This window comes from Pinus tabuliformis, chromosome 8 (genome assembly GCF_031772625.1).
Source record: "Pinus tabuliformis cultivar Carrire ecotype Pingquan chromosome 8, CPIR1, whole genome shotgun sequence".
NCBI lineage: Eukaryota > Viridiplantae > Streptophyta > Pinopsida > Pinales > Pinaceae > Pinus > Pinus tabuliformis.
The window spans coordinates 1,249,449,784-1,249,466,486 of NC_142294.1; the positions used below are offsets into that span (position 1 = coordinate 1,249,449,784).

A 16,703-nucleotide genomic window follows, 5' to 3' on the forward strand; every position below is an offset into this window, starting at 1 on the left:
AAAATACCAATCTCTATCCATAATAATGTTTTAAATTATGGTGGATGGAAAGGGGACAAAGTAATTAGGGTGGAGGGAAAAGGATTGAAAATGATTAGTGTGGTTACATTGAGTTGCTCTAAGATACAAAATAGCCTAAACATGAACCCCGACTCTACTTACTCTCTCTCAGAATGTAGTCCATCACTATCCTCTTGCCAATAAAATTTGGTACTAAAGTGCATCTTGAAAGGTCAAGGATTTGTCTATCACTATCCTCTTGCCAGTAAAATTTCGTACCAAAGTGCATCTTGAAAGGTCAAGAATTTAGTTGACTGCAATATATTCCCCCACAACTAAGAACACATCGTTCCTTGACTCCCAATGACCTTACATAATTTGTTTTTCTAATGAACCCAAAACCTTCCTTCTACACTCCTTCAACATCACCTTCCGTCATAGGTATAGAGAGTTGAAGCACACAAGAGGGTGTTTGTTTTTCTAAGCATTAACTTTGAAATTGGTAGAATCGGTTAGAGAAAATACATCTATTCTCATGTCCTATTTAGTAAGGACCTTATAATAATCTAAAATTTAGAAATATTAAACATTTGTACCACCAACTACTCATAACATTCGACTAACTCAAAACACCCTTATCTTCACATTATCTAAAATATGTAAAAATGTGCTTAACCATATGAAATATCATATAATTACAATATTCATGGACCTTATTCGATAAATCTTCCATTACTTACTCAAAAACCAATTAAAAAAGATCTCATCTTTAAACAACATATCATTATTATTATCATTCACTTCGGGGTTTCCTTTCGGTATGCTAGTACATATATAAAATGAAAAATACACTGAGTGTACAAGACAAGCACAATGTGCGAGGGACGATCTCGGTTCCAATGCATTAGACAAGGAATCTAGACAAAATTAGAATAATAGTGTAATGGAAGATCTTAAACAACTTTGCCGCCTCAATGGCAGAGAAGGACAAAGAATCTAGACAAAATTAGAATAATAGTGTAATGGAAGATCTTAAACAACTTTGCCGCCTCACTGGCAGAGAAGGACCAACTGCGTTGTATTCTATTGGAGCTTTGCAGTGGCCTGGATTGTGGATCGTGGCTGCATATAAGAGAACAACTGGAAGCGTTAGACATGCATTCATTTGTTAAAGGTGTCATTTTCAAATACCTATAAATACCAATAAAAATGTATAACAAATGTATGCTTTGTGAGATGGGGAAGCATCCTATGGGGATGAGGGGAATATTTGTGCCAATCTTCATAGTTGTACCAAGTGCTGAGGGTTATACATGGCCTCTTTCAAAATCTTCACTACCCTTCTCTTCTTATCATCTATCTCGTCGTCTCCGCTAATCCAATAACTCATCGGCGTCTCATTTCATAGCGCTCCGGTCGCACGGGAAGCCATTTCTCAGCCTGCTCAATCTTGGCCACCTGCTCGATCTTCCACCAGAGGCTCGATCTTGGCCACTTGGTTAGCTGTGGTTGTCCAACTTGCAGACACATTAACGGATGACACATAAAATAAAAAAGGACCGAAACATTAACCAGTAGACAATGAATACATTAACTAAAAACACAGAAAATCATAAAGAAGTGCTCGTGATCAACCAACGGAGATTAAATTTTCCCAAACTTTTAAAGGCTTTCCCAAACGCCAAGATACAACAATCAATTGATAATTCCGATGGGAGGACCTAGACATGGATTGAAACGACACGCTCGTAAAATAGCATGGATATGTTGAGATACAAGATCAATTAAGCTGATGCTTTGGAAAGGGTTGAGGGCCACTGATAACATTCTTTCCCTTACCATATATAATTTTAATGAAAGACATGAATAAAATTTGCATGAAATAACCAAAATTTAACCTATATTATCCATATACATTTATAAATCAACCATATTAATAGGGTCTCCTACATCTGCAATGGGTGGATGAGAAATTGGCTAATTATGTGAGAAAATCTCATCTAGTAATGATAACATCTACATGGCACAAAGGAAAATAAGAGTACATAATGGGTTGATTTCGCATATTTTCTAGACAGGTTTGGGTGCTTGCTTTCATGGACTCAAATTGGGTTTTGTGCACTTCTTTTTGTTCGGTCTATACCTCTTTCTTTGTATCACGAGTAAATTAACTAATGAGAGCTTCCTAAAATGTGACTTACCTTGTTGAGTCATGTAGATTCCATAAAAGAATTGGATATCTTATTTTGATTCTCCATTGACAAGTACAATGAGCAAAAAAATAGCTATAATCTCAAGATAGAGATCATTACATAGGTCTTATTTTGATTCTCCATTGACAAGTACATTGAGCAAAAAAATAGCTATAATCTCAAGATAGAGATCATTACATAGGTATTGCTTATACAACAGGGAAAAAAAATTAATAGCATTGGAATTAGTTCTTCAATTGTTTTTCCATCAACTAAACCAAGTTAATATAAACCATCAGAAGAATTTAAACTCCAATACATCTCCAATCATCTCACATTAAAGTTTATCTAATATTTGGGCGAAATACTCTATGTTTTCCACATCTGAAATGTCTGCTTTCTCCACGCCTACTAATAAACTCAAATGCTGCAAGCGACTTCCTACCCTTTGACCCACACCCAAATATGCTATATTTAGTTCTTAAATTATTCTTTATTGTGTTTTCATATAAAAAAACTTATTCACGTTGCTAAAGTGTGGCCAATTTGAATTTCAAAAGTGGCCAATCACGGTCTTGTCTGTCTTTCGTACAATTTTCTAATTGTTATTGTGGGCTCCAATACGTAAGGAGGCGCTGCAAGCTCGTGACCGACAACAAGGCGGCATGAAGGCCTAACTTCAATTGACACGTCTACAATCTGGTCACTGCACCAATTTTATATAAATCTAATCAATGGATGGCTAAGCAAAACTTCTTCTTTAGAGAACCAGACCGCTCAAAAGAATTTTCTTTAAATTGTATTTTAAAGAGAGCGGAACTTTAAATTGTATTGTAAAGATCTGTCTGTTCATTACGCAAGGTACAGCTTTTACCTTGTTCAATTTTAGTCGGTCATCTATCACATGCCCGCTGTTAGAATATTTGAGAAATTCTTCGGCCAATTTATGAACAACAAATTCGTAGCCTCGATCATCAGCAACCATGAATTCCCGTTCTCCAAATTCAGTGAATGTCGGGATTGGCTCCACTTCTGTATTCATATTAGTAGTTAGCAATCAGTAATATGTAACGATTGTAATGTATATGTGAGTTACACAATAAGGATTATGAAAAGCCTACCTGCCATCTCAAAATCGTGCAACATATAATCTATGGCCAGTTCCAATGGCGTTGATGGAAAGTTGAAGCATTTCAAAAATGAGAATTTAATCAAAATTTATCAATTCCCAAATAGGGTTTGGAATACTTACAATTCCTCAGCTTTTAAGTCTTTGAATGGACAAACGGAATTAGCCACTGCCCTCCCATCCGCCATGGTAGAAGCAGCTTCAATGGCCAATGCACGATTAGCAGAATCCACTGCGAATTTATATGAAGTTGCTGCAACAGATCCAGGAACTCGAACACCGCTAGCATAAATGTACAGCCTTCAATTAGATTAAATTTTAAGTTAAATGACTGTTTCTACGATCACATTGAGAATTCCCTCCTACAGCAAATAATACCCTCCTCTGCAGCGAACGGTTGATATCCGGGGCGGACGTGTTGGTTAGGGTAACAGGCGGCTGATTAATTAATTTTCATTAAATAATTTTACATTAAAAGGTTTTTTAAAAAATTGAACGGCTGAACATTGTTTAATCGTCTAACAATAGATCTGACGGTTAGGATTAAGACAGAGAGGCAACTTGGGGAGTTGATTTCAGAGGGGAACGCCTTACGGCGTAATTATTATACGTGATGTTAGACAACATCACTCACACAGCCAGAGGGCGTAAGGGGACTCGTCCACCCAAAACTATATGCCGAAATTCAAAGAATATTGTTTGTGCTTCCATTGACATGAGATATCTATAATAGTGGGTTGTCATTAGTAAATATCGTTTCCGTTAATAGGTGAAAGTTGCATTAATGATATGTTTTATAACTTTAAACATATTTTGATCCTGTGTTTGAGTTATTAAGATTCAGTAGCAAAGTTAATGATTAACATTGACATTTACTTTGTTGATAATTAAAACACATTTTGATTGTGCATTGAATGTGTATTTGGGTTATTAATATCCAGTACCAATGTTAATGATAAACTTTGACACTTACCTCTTTCATCATTAAAGCTCAAAATTAAATTTAAAATTGATTATTGAGAAAAAAAATTATTAATTTCCTCACTATGTGATTTTTAAAATTTTCATATTATCTTTGGACCCATAAAAGTTTATCCTAACTCACAACATAGTAACCGTCATATAAAAGTTCCAACAATCTCTATGAGAGACCACATTGTATTCAAAAGTTATCATAAATACACGGTAACTCAAACATCTATGAATATGTCTTTTCACATAAATGGTCCCAAAAAAATCCATAGTGATACGGGGATTTTAAATCCTTTAAAATAAAATCCCTTAAAAGTTGATAAATACATTATTTGGTAATAAACGGTTAGAGAGGTATTTTAATATAGAGGTATATAAAGGGTTGGAGAGTTATTTTAATATAGAGTTTGATAAAAGGGTAAAAAGGTATTTTTCTTTTGATAGTTATCAATATAATATGTTAATTCGATTAAGGCAATATGACATTCGTGTTTTTTTATTTTTGGAGAACACTTTGTTTCGGTAGTATGTCATTATTTTCATCTCCACACATTTCTTCTATACATCTCTATCTTGTAGATGACTTCTTTCACACAGGTACTAGTCCACACACTTGTTCTTTCTCACATGCTTTCTTACTCAATTCTTTCAACAATCTGCTTTGATTACAAAGATTTCATGGAAATTATCTGATCAATGGTACATGTGTTGGAGGCACGCAAAAGAAGGGTGTGAAGTGGGGAATGTGTGGGAAGTGCGGATGTGTGTAGAATGAGAAATAATGAAAAATAGCCATCCACACTTCCACACCTTTTGTAGGTGCAATAGGTTCCAACGTTCGTATAATAGATATTATGCTGGTATGATTAAAATAGTGTAAGGTCTACATCTTGTCTGGGGTTTAGTTGCATGTCGATTCACCAAAAAAATGTCGAAAATTATAAGATTCATGTCTTGTCCTCATGAAAATATCTTCTTTATTTGTTTGGAAGTACTGATCCTTGATTAATTTTTTAGTATGTTATAATATTCATTCTCGCAAGTTGAATGAGTTTATGTGACAACCCATTCTCCCATACAAAACTTATTTCTCAAACACATTAAAAAACACAACATTTAATACTGGATACTAAGTTGATGATTAAAGACAAAATAATTCCATGTCTACACATACCCCTATTCTCCCACACATATACCCTCTTTTGCATATCCTTCATTTGACATAGATTCCCAACTCCATACATCTTTTATATCACACAACTGAGTCCGTAAAAATATAAAATGAAAAAAAATTAAGCTAGGATAGGGAGTGGGAAAGTAGAGGTTCCTCTACATATTTTGTAATTTGCTAGGATGAATGCTAGTTGTGAAGGCCTTCTTGATTTATTTGCAACTAGTAACCACTACATGATGCTTTAGAGTAAATGTTATTAAGCACTTGAATGATTTTCAAGCCTTAGTTAAGCCTTAACTAATTTGTAAATATTTACCAATTTGCTTTGCAAAAGGTTTCCATGTGGAGAGAGGTAATGTATGCAGAGGTGTGGAAGTGAAGGAATATAGCTTATCCCACACATATCTCTCTTCCACACGTCCCTCCAATGTGCTACGATGTATACTAGCTAAAAGAATTACAATTACCAGGAGAAAAGATTTCGTTAACCATAGGATTAAGCCTTACAAAATGTTCAAAAAACTAGGGTTAATTGGTGAAAGTTGTGTCTAATTTCACTCTAGATATAAATAAGTAGATTTTGATTCTCATCTACTCAGTTGTTTTTGAATGATGTGATATGTATTAGTTCATTTCCTCTTTGATATTTGGAGTTTTATATATTTAATTTTTGGGTCCATGTCCCTATAAGAGATATAATGTTGGTATAATTAAAATCGCATAGGGTCTGTTTCTTGTCTGGGGTTCGATTACATGTCTACTTTCCTAAAAAATGTCCCAAAGATATCCCTTTTCCACATGTCCTTCCAATGTGCTACGATGGATACTAGCAAAAAGACTTACATTTACTAGGAGAGTATTTTATTAACAGTAGGATTAAGCCTTACAATCTGTTGAAAAAACTATGGTTTCTTGTCGTGAGGAAAATAGATTCTTGATTTGATTACATGGTTGTTTTGGACTTTGAATATATTCAATAAAAGGATTTATGAATGTAGAACTTCGAATAACCTAGCCTGTTAGGGGAGTAATTATATTCAACATGAAGTTTAATTATTTGATATTTAATCTATTATTTGTAAGTCAATATGCATTTCATCGATCCTTTGAGCATCTCTTAACTTTGCCAATGGTGGCATCTCTCGGGGAGAAATACCATACCATGTGGGTTCATATTGGGGGATGTATATTCAGGAAAAATGACACAATATATTCAGAATATAATAAGGGGTAAAGGGTTTTAATATTCATAGGTATAAAAGGTGGAGCTCAAAGTTAATGAAAAAATATAAGGGGGTATAAAAAATTCTAATGAAAAAATGGAAACCTACAATATCTAGTGAAAGTAGGGGTTTCTTAAATTGAGAAGGTGTATTAGGTTCCTATTTTTATGCAGTTAAATAATGTGATTTTTATAGGTATCTTCCAATATGTAGTTGAATTCAGGGTATTGTTCAGTATGCCACAAACATGTGTGCCATGTTACAGGTTCATTGAGTGAATCCCCTGTGACTTTGCTTGGAAAAAAAAACTAAAATGAAAGTTCCGTATTTAATTGAAATGTTGAATATTCGTTTATTCATGTTGAGCAACATAAGTGTTTTGTGAGATGTGTTGAAAGTGTGGAAGGGAGGGGGGGGGTTGTGCTGAATTAAAGGAATAACCACCTATTCACCCCTTCTGCAATTGCAAAAGAATAAAGGAATTTATTCTTACACCTAATTTATGCATTCAATTCAAGCATAGATCTAAAAGTAGTAAAGTGAGTTTGAATTGATATTAATTACTTAATAACAAAAATTTAGAGCATTTTGATCAATAATGGAAATTTAGATAGAATATAAAAGGTCAAAATATATCCTCAAAAAATTAAGCAAAACATTATCTAAGAACTCACCACAAAATTGGTGAGAAGACTCATAATTTAAACAAAGTAGTGAGTCTTTTTGCTTGATACAAAGTAAGAATTATTTGTTCTTGAGAAGTCTTGGACAATAAAAAATATAGATTCAAATTCCAATCATCATAACTATGGTTAAAATAAATACTTCATATGGAACAGATATCGGAGATCTAAAATTGTTGTGGAATGTTCATTTCCATTATGATCAATAACAAAATGTTAGATATGATATAAAAGCTCAAAGCATATCCTCGAAAAATTATGAAAAATATTATCTCAAAATTATCCACAAAATTGGTAAATAGAATCACAATTAGAAGGGAGTAAAGAATGTTTGTTATCACAAAGTCTTGAACAGTAACCAACCTAGTTACAGTAACAATAATTGTATCCAAATTCAAATGCTAATCATCATAGCTATGATTAAAATAAATACTATAGATGAAGTAGATATCTAATATCCAAATCTATTTTCAAATATTCATTTTCATTCTGATCAATAATAGAATGTTAGATACAATATAAAAAATGAAAGCATATTCTCAAAAAGTTTTGCAAGAAAGTATCACATTATAACTCTCCATAAAATTGGTGAACAAAGTTCGAATTGGACCAAAGAAATCAATCTTTGTGCTTAAGAAGTCCTTAATAGTAAGCAACACCATTAAAGTAAGAAGAATTATAGCCATATTCAAATACAACCATCATATCTATGATTAAAATAAATACTAAAGATGGAACATACATCTCATATCCAAAGATTTTGTTGAATGATTATTTTCATTGTGAGCAATAACATAACATTAGATATAATATATATACTCAAAGCATATCCTCGAAATTTTTTGTTCAATTAATTTTTTTGATGCCTAAAGCACTCATAAAAATATTGATAGTCACAAACACAACTTCATTCATCCCAATGGGGACTCGTTTTAGGCTTCTGTGAATTGCAATTTTAAAAAGGTACATATAAGGAAAAATGAGGAACTGCATCTAGGAGTTAGCATAGCTCATGATGAAACAACCAAAAAATGTGAATAATTGAATAATAGTAAATAGAAAATAGATGTTCCCAGATCTAAGAACACTCACAATATGTAAAATAATAGGCCTTGATTGTTTGATCGCCACATGTAGTCTTTTGGATTCATGATTTCTTGAAGAAATTTCTCCACCATAGTTTGAGTCAAATATTTCATCCTAGGGACTGTAAGCTCCATTTCAGAATGTACATTTAATATTCCCTTCTTAATTTCCCTTGACTCTTATTGCAACTACACAACAAATACAAACTCTTTTTCATTAATACTAAGAGAGGTAATTAGCAACTTTCTAGTTTCCTTTATAGTAAAAACAACTATATTATCAAACTATATTTCCTTTGACTATTTTAACTTCTCTAATTCATCCATTAGCATTTAGCTCGAAATTATTTCAAAGTTAGATGTGATGCATGAAGCATTTAGATCTTGAAAAATCTTTACTACTTTGAGAAAAAAATCACCTCTTCTAATGTCTATGTTTTCATATTCATATATGATGTTCTCTAGTGTCTTGATTCTCTCAAACAATCTAGATTTGAATTATTTCATTCAACTAATATTTGTGAGTCCTTGAATTTTTGTCTCTATATCACAGAGTAAATCAAGCCTATGACTAAAAGTAAGTGAGTTATTGAAAACTAAATGTGTATCTATGACTAAAAGTAAGTGAGTTATTGAAAACTAAATGTGTATCTATGACTAAAAGTAAGTGAGTTATTGAAAACTAAATGTGTATCTACCTTCATATAAATTTTAACCAAATTGAAAAATGACCTAATTCTTTGTGCTAAATGTCATAGATATAAAGTTGATTCTCATGCATGTTCAATAATTTCCAATCTTTCACATATATTATTGATAATATATGATTTAACTACATTAAGTAGGTTAATGAATTTATCAATCCTATGTGGTGTACTAGTGGTATGAATTTGTAATGGTGGTGCCTGTATTTCCAACATATTCATTAACAAAGGACTAAGATTTACAACATCTTCTATCTCTTTTGTTCTTGTTTTTAGTCTTAGGTTTTCTTCTTCATGTTCACTAATATATTATGCAATTGTGCCATTAGTAACTTGTTGCAATTTTATCCCTAGACTTATCAACACCGATTTCTACTTGATCAATCACATTTTTATTATGAACCTTTAATTTTTCAATTCTCAATTTTTTTACTTCCCTTGTCATAGTTTACATTTTGCAATGTGACAGGAAAGTCACTGAAAGTATTGTCTTCTTTGACAATTTGCTCCATTATTTTTTTATTTTTCTAAAAAATTACTAAAATGATCAAGTGATATAGAACTATCAACTTCCACATCCATAGATTGTTCAATGCTTCTTGGTTTGGGGGGGGCTTTGGATTTGGCTTACTCTACCATGTGCACTCTATCTGGAGTGAATCTTCAAGGAGGCTCTTCATCATCTTTTTCACCTAGTATCCCACAGTGAACAATTTTTCACTTGCAGTATTCATTCTCCTCCTTTAACTAGGAGATGAACTCAGATGAGTATAGGGTGTGCAAGGTGGATACTTTTGCATAGGATGTGTGCTTCTTTCCCTGTATTTTCCTTATGTCTTGGTGTGATCTTCTTCATCAAATTCTTTAGTATCCATTATTAGCTCTTTATTTTTGGTTACTGTACTCTGAATTTCCTCACCTTGCTCTGTAACTCTTGTACAAAATTTCATGTACCTAACAATACCTAGGTGTGTTGCAAATAGGACTTCTAGACCAAAGCCTCAATGGACTTCAACTTCACAAGTTAAAAGAATCTAAAAATTCTACAATTTCTGTAACATGATCCAAATTCTTGATCGAGACTTGATCAACAATAAATGGCAAAGAAAGATTTTCTTTTTCTTTTTGCATTTAAATATAACTATCTAGTCACAGTATCTCGTATAGACTTCAACAACAAAATACCTATCTATAACAAATTTTGGTAGCAGGAATGGATTTACCTTAAATCCATAAGCTTGAATTACTATATTATTTTATTTTTCTTCATGCACCCATTTACCCCATAGGAAAACATGGGAATTTGTAAATATTCAATGGGGCTCTTATCTAGTTATCATGTAATTTATTAGCTTGAGAAAGACATCTAATATTAGAAAAAATTGTAGAAGTTGTGTTCTTCCATTTTATGAGATACCAAAACTACTTTGGTTCTTCATTGGGATTGAATTTAGGTTTATAGCGTAATTTTTGAAAGATATGGCTAGACGTGAGGGTATTTGTGAGGTAAACCATCATAAAGAATCCATTTCTCCTATACAAATCGACTAATTGAAAAGCTAATTCATTGGAAATGAGATAATCCTAGTTGAATAAACAATATTTCTTGTATGAGTATAGATCACATATAGAATGGATTTGGGGAAATTTGTTGTAGTTTCTTGGCCCATCAAGTGGGAACATGGCCAATACAAGTCCCTGAATGACTATATAGACAAATAAATATCTAGAATGGAAAGATCAGAAGGAACCTGAGAAATTGAGGAGATGAATTCTCAAATAATGCTCATCCCACCTGCTTGTGACTATAGGAAGCTACCTGCTTCTAACAATTTTAAACACATATTCACTTCTAGTATCTTGAATATCAATCTTAATGTTGGAAATACTGAGGGGGTTTACTGAGTATTTCATATTCTTGCCACACTTAAGTTAGCTTGTTAACTTAAAACATTCAAAGCATTAACAAAAACCATACACATCACATGAAGATCAATACACAAGAATAATTTCCAAACAAGTGTCATCTTATGTATGATGTACGTACAACATTTACCAGAAAATTTTGGAAGGAAGTATAAGATTCCCCAAGGGGTTTTACCAGCAAGATAAAAGGAAGAAAATTATCCCTAAAGTTTGGGTTCCCATACCAGGGATAATGGTCCAAGTACAATAGTTTTTTTCCACTACCACTGCCACTACTTATACTACTGCTACACACTACTCAAGTCCTCTTCTCTGACATCACTGTCTCTATCCTTGTTGGTGTTGTTGCCACATTTATTTCCATGTTTGCCTCACTAAATGTTGTCGCCCTTGCTACTACTACAACCACTAACTATTGTTTCCACTTACTTCATTCGTGTTGTCATCCACTACTAATCTTAATATTGTTTGTTGATGCTCCCATGCTATAACTAAAACTATACTCAACGTCATTGTTTTCATTACTACTATCATCACAACTATCATCATTAATATCATCATTGTTACCAATCATCTCATAGTTTTTAAGTGTATATCTATCACAACATACCTTCAGGTAATATCATTAATGTTTCTAATGTCATAAGGTCACAATAATCAAATTAGGGTCATTTTCATTGTTTTCATATGGTTCATATATTAGTTTCTTTGCCATACTAAAGTTCAAAAATATACAAGGTTATAGTCCAAGCAATATAGTCATAGATACAATACTATCAAGTCTAGTGACATCCTCATTATTGAAGGTCATGTCAAGTGTTGTTGTCAGTATTTCCTACCATAAATTACAATTCATATGTCATTGTTACATTTTTTTCCAAACAATATTATCACTGATCAGGAATATACTTCATACAAGGGTTAGCTGCCACTATAACAAGGTCAATGTAGTAAATGTTCTATTATGTCAAACCTAGTCATTGTCCAAATGTTGTTAGGTCAAGTCATATTATGAAAATCATTGCTATAACAATAAAAACACCACTGTCATCATCAATATGTAAAATTATACTATGAAAGATTATGGAAAAAAAATTGTCTCATATAAGATCATTCGTCACTAGAACAATCTCACAAACACTCTTGTCTTCATGCTGTTGTAGATGACTTAAAACATAACTCTCATTTTCATGTAGTCTTTTTGTCAATTACTATCACATTACTTTGTATGAAATGAATAGAAACAAATCCCAAGTCTTCAAATTCCACCCTCAAGTAAAGTTACAAATATGTGTGTATAAGTAGCAATTTCATGAGTAAGTAAACCTCGTGGAAATTTGATATGACTATCAATACATGACCATAAGTGCAGTGAGTTTTTTTTTGTAATAGACTCATTTGGTGGGCATAACTCAACTATGTAAAATAGGATTAGGTCAAGCGAAGGAGATAATTCATACTGGTGATAGAACATGATAAATTCTAGAATTTATTCAACAACTGAGCTTGGAATTCCCAGAGGAGTAATCTTCAATTTGTGTAGGATGAGGTTATATAAAGGTCTAAAATGAGTCCTAGGCCACATATATTTATTCATTGGATAAGTCCAAAAAGAGGGCCGAATGGGGTAGCCTCTTAATATAAAGAAGGTATGCATATTTCTAAATCTCAGAAATCATAGCTTCTTGTAAGTTGTTCAGAGGTTTGTCTTCAAATGTGGATCAATTTAGGTCTTCAAAAGTGTTGTTTATTTCTTCACAAAGTCATGGATTAGTATGCTTAATTTTTCTTTAATGTGGAGGTCGCTAATATTACTTGGCTTTAGTAAGTGTTATGAAGGATTTGAGGTGTCATTGCCTTAGGGTGACATTATCTTCAAATAAAACTATGTAAGGTGTAACAAACTACTCTAAAATAATAATAGAACATCATTCAAGCAAGTCAACCTAACCAACTAGTAATCAACGATGAGGCTTCCTCAGAACAATGGTTCACTATAAAATGTGAAATGTCGAGACCTTTGCAATTGATATAATTTTGAACCTGAGATCTTTAGGATGTGAATGTCTGCACTACTTTGAAAGTTACATTCTATAAATATAGTTTACATGAGAGATATTACAACCACCTATAAAAGAAAAGACAACAAAACACTAAAACTAACCAAATCCCTTTACCAAAATCATAGAAAATAACATCATGAGCTCACTAGAATTTCATTGGTCTTCAAGTTGGGGTCTTCACAGAAAGGTCCATTGGCTGAGAATCTTCTATTGTCAACAATAAACAACATGAATCCCCAACTAAAATCAAACCAAATCAAAGCACAAAAGAAACCCATATTCCCAAAATTGCAAAAGAATATTCCTTCCTCATAAACTCTAGTTCTATGTTGACCACAAAACATACTTATATGTGTTTATTTCGTTGCATTTGTGAAGAGGAAGTGTGTCTTTTTATATAGATCGAGTAGCCTTCGAATTAGGTAATCAACCTCTACCTTTGGAGGGAATTTAAAATTTGAAATTTCACTTTTAATTGAGTCACAAAAATTAGATAAAGTCAACTAAGTGTTATGGAGAATTAAAATTAGAATTAAATTTTTATTTGGAGCCAAAGATTGTCCCATTGGATTTTGTGTCAAACCCTCCAAAAAAATTAATTTAATGGAGAAAACCTCTCAAATATAACTTGCCACATAATCAACCTTAAGAAACCATATCATCATTAACATGTTTCCATACCATGATTGGAGTTACCACACCATCACATCAATACTATGATGCCACCTCAGGAGCCATTCATATTTAGGGACCACTAGCTGGGACTTCAACTTTGAATTGGTGTTTCTGCCAAACCGTGAAGGCCCACAAGATGCTCCACATACCACCAAAATTAGCATGAAAAGTAGGTTGTAAAAACAAGGGTGTTTAAGGTAGATTCAATGATTTGTTACTTTAAAATCCTCATCAATTGTTAGCTATGTCCATAGGCCAAGCAACCAAATCCTAGGGCTAGGGTTTCATTCAACTACATCATTTAACTACATCCCCTACATACATGTTCCTATTGTGACATAAATGACATCCTACACACTTTCTCCTCCTCCTACTTTGTCATCAATGAAAAATTGCTCAACAATCTCCTCCTTTACCATTGATGTCAACACACTTAGTTATGGACCCCATAAATAGGCATATTATAAGGACATTTTTTTCTATCCTCTAGCCTATAATTTCTTCTTTTCTCACATTAATTAACATCTTTTTGGCTACAATATTCTTATTAGGGAGACTAAAATATGTTTATCTTAATTTATCCCTTAATGTGGTTAATGTGTAGAAAGGAAAAAAAAATTGAGTGCATTTACTATGCAGAGAAGATGTAGGATGATTTCCCTTGCACTTACTCCCCTTCAACTAAAATTGGTCCCTAAAATCACTCACTTTGAAAGGGAGTTAGATCCATTTTTTTTTATATTTTGGAGCGAAGCGGTCCTCTTTCCATGGGAACTACCCCTCAATCATATTTGTATAAATAAGCAAGCCTAAGGAATCGATAGGATTAAAATTTTGGGAGCAAGGAAGAACTACTAAGAGCTAGGATATTGAGACTATCATTTTGATTTTTCTTTTCATGATGTACTTGAACCCTATCTTATGCCAATGAAAAGCTTCTTGTTGTCTCATAGCTGAGTTTGTATTAGAGGGTTGGGTCCCCTTAGCTTAGTGACTGACCCAAAGGCTTCAATCTCTATTTTTGTACCTTAGCTATGCATTACATTTAGTAGTAGCATTTATTTCTTTCTTAGTAGAGTTTTACTAAAAAGCATTGTTGTTTTTTGTCTATGTACCACCTCTCTTATGGGAAGTGTGGTTGAAGAGTATGCAACAAGAAGCCAAAAATATGTGGTTATTTTCCTTTGCAGATTTTTATACCTTAGATCAATCATCTTTTACATACCTTGTATTTTCATATTTAGGAGTTAAATCACATTCTTCTTTAATATTTAATGGATATAGGTCAGATGCATTTTGCAATCTAGATTGTCTTTTGATGCAATACAATTCAACTCATCCTTTATTGCTTATTTTATTTTGCTACAATTTGATCATTAGTATGGCATTATTTTCAAGTGCAAAAAGAAGGGGGATTGTTTGTTTAGAATGCATGCACTACCAATGGTTTCTATGGTTGGAAAACTCATTCTATATTTCTCCTATAATCATCAACCTCTTCCTCTTCATCTCCATTTCCCTCAAAACTCTACCACTGAAGCTATATTTCTAGGCCATTGAAGGACACCGTGTGCATTTTATTTCGTGCAAGATGGGCCTCCAAGAGGTGGTAGGCTTGGAAAGAGTCTCATACAAACTTATTATACCTTCATCTAGATTTTCCCACCTTTAGAACACATTTTCCATCCTGAGGATGCTCACAGATCCAGTCTTGTAGCATCCTGTAGCAATCCTATAAAAATTATGTAGCATCCTATAACATCATGTATATTTCACCATATTTGAACCAAAAGCTTTATTTTTATCTCTTAGGCTTGAATAACGACCACTAGGCTCTAAACCTATGATTAAGTAGGACCAAAGATGACTTTAGACCTGCCTTTTCTTCACTACAACACAATTATGTCATTATGCTTAGAGGATAAATTTCCAAATTTGAATAGTAACTATGGGTTTTTTATGAAATTTAGATGGAATATGTCACTAAAGTTAAGTTTTTCTGAGAATAGTAATTAAAAGGATTTAGGATGTTAGTTAGAAGCATTGTAATTTCATAATTTAATTTCTTGTTGAAAGAAACTTTTCACATTTTGCAACTAGAATAATGTTCGCATTCATGCAAATAACATATATTTTACATTCTTTAAGTAAATTAGTACTTTTCATTTCTGCAACTAGGGTTAGCCTTTAAATTTGGATAAATATCATTTTCATTTCTACAAGTATAATATTGTTTCCATTACTACAATTAGAATAGAACTATCTCTTTTCATGCAATTTCCTTCCTTGAGCTAGCTGAAAGGATGGTATATGTATGCCTTGATCTCACCTATTTCTTGAAAGTGGCATTAGTATAACCTGACCCACTGTTCCTATAGAACTATCACCTATTAAGTTTGTACAAACCCCAGGTTTAGAATTAAATTCGGCATCCTCCGTAGTCTCAACATTATCGTTACAATACTAAGGCATGTTGCATCATGCATATATTTCTATCCCCTAATACTTCCAGATTTCTCTCACCCTTTCACATTAATGCAAAAGGGTGACCCCACCTAATAGTGTTCTATTTTTTTGCATCATTAAAAAGCCTCCCCCTGTCGACAACCTTTCATACCACATCATGTGCTCCCCCTAGAAATATGCCTTCCAATTGTATGATAAGTTCTTGTGAGTCATGTTTTCTCTACCATAGCTTGGTGGTCTTGTGTTCCTGCTTGGTGAATGCTTCTCTTTCCTAGTTTTTTGAAGGCCAAGTTAAACCACTTCTACAATATTATGCAAAATGGACAATACTATGACGTAAATAACACTTTACATTTGATATCCATAATGGAGCAAAAGAGTTTTAATTCTCGTTGTCATAAGAATATGATA

At 33.0% G+C, this 16,703-nt stretch overlaps 1 pseudogene; it reads right to left on the reverse strand.

The window, feature by feature from the left end:
• Positions 1-2,952: 2,952 nt before the first annotated feature.
• LOC149239908 (polyamine oxidase 1 pseudogene) lies at positions 2,953-3,369 on the reverse strand (annotated as a pseudogene).
• Between the last annotated feature and the right edge of the window lie 13,334 nt (positions 3,370-16,703).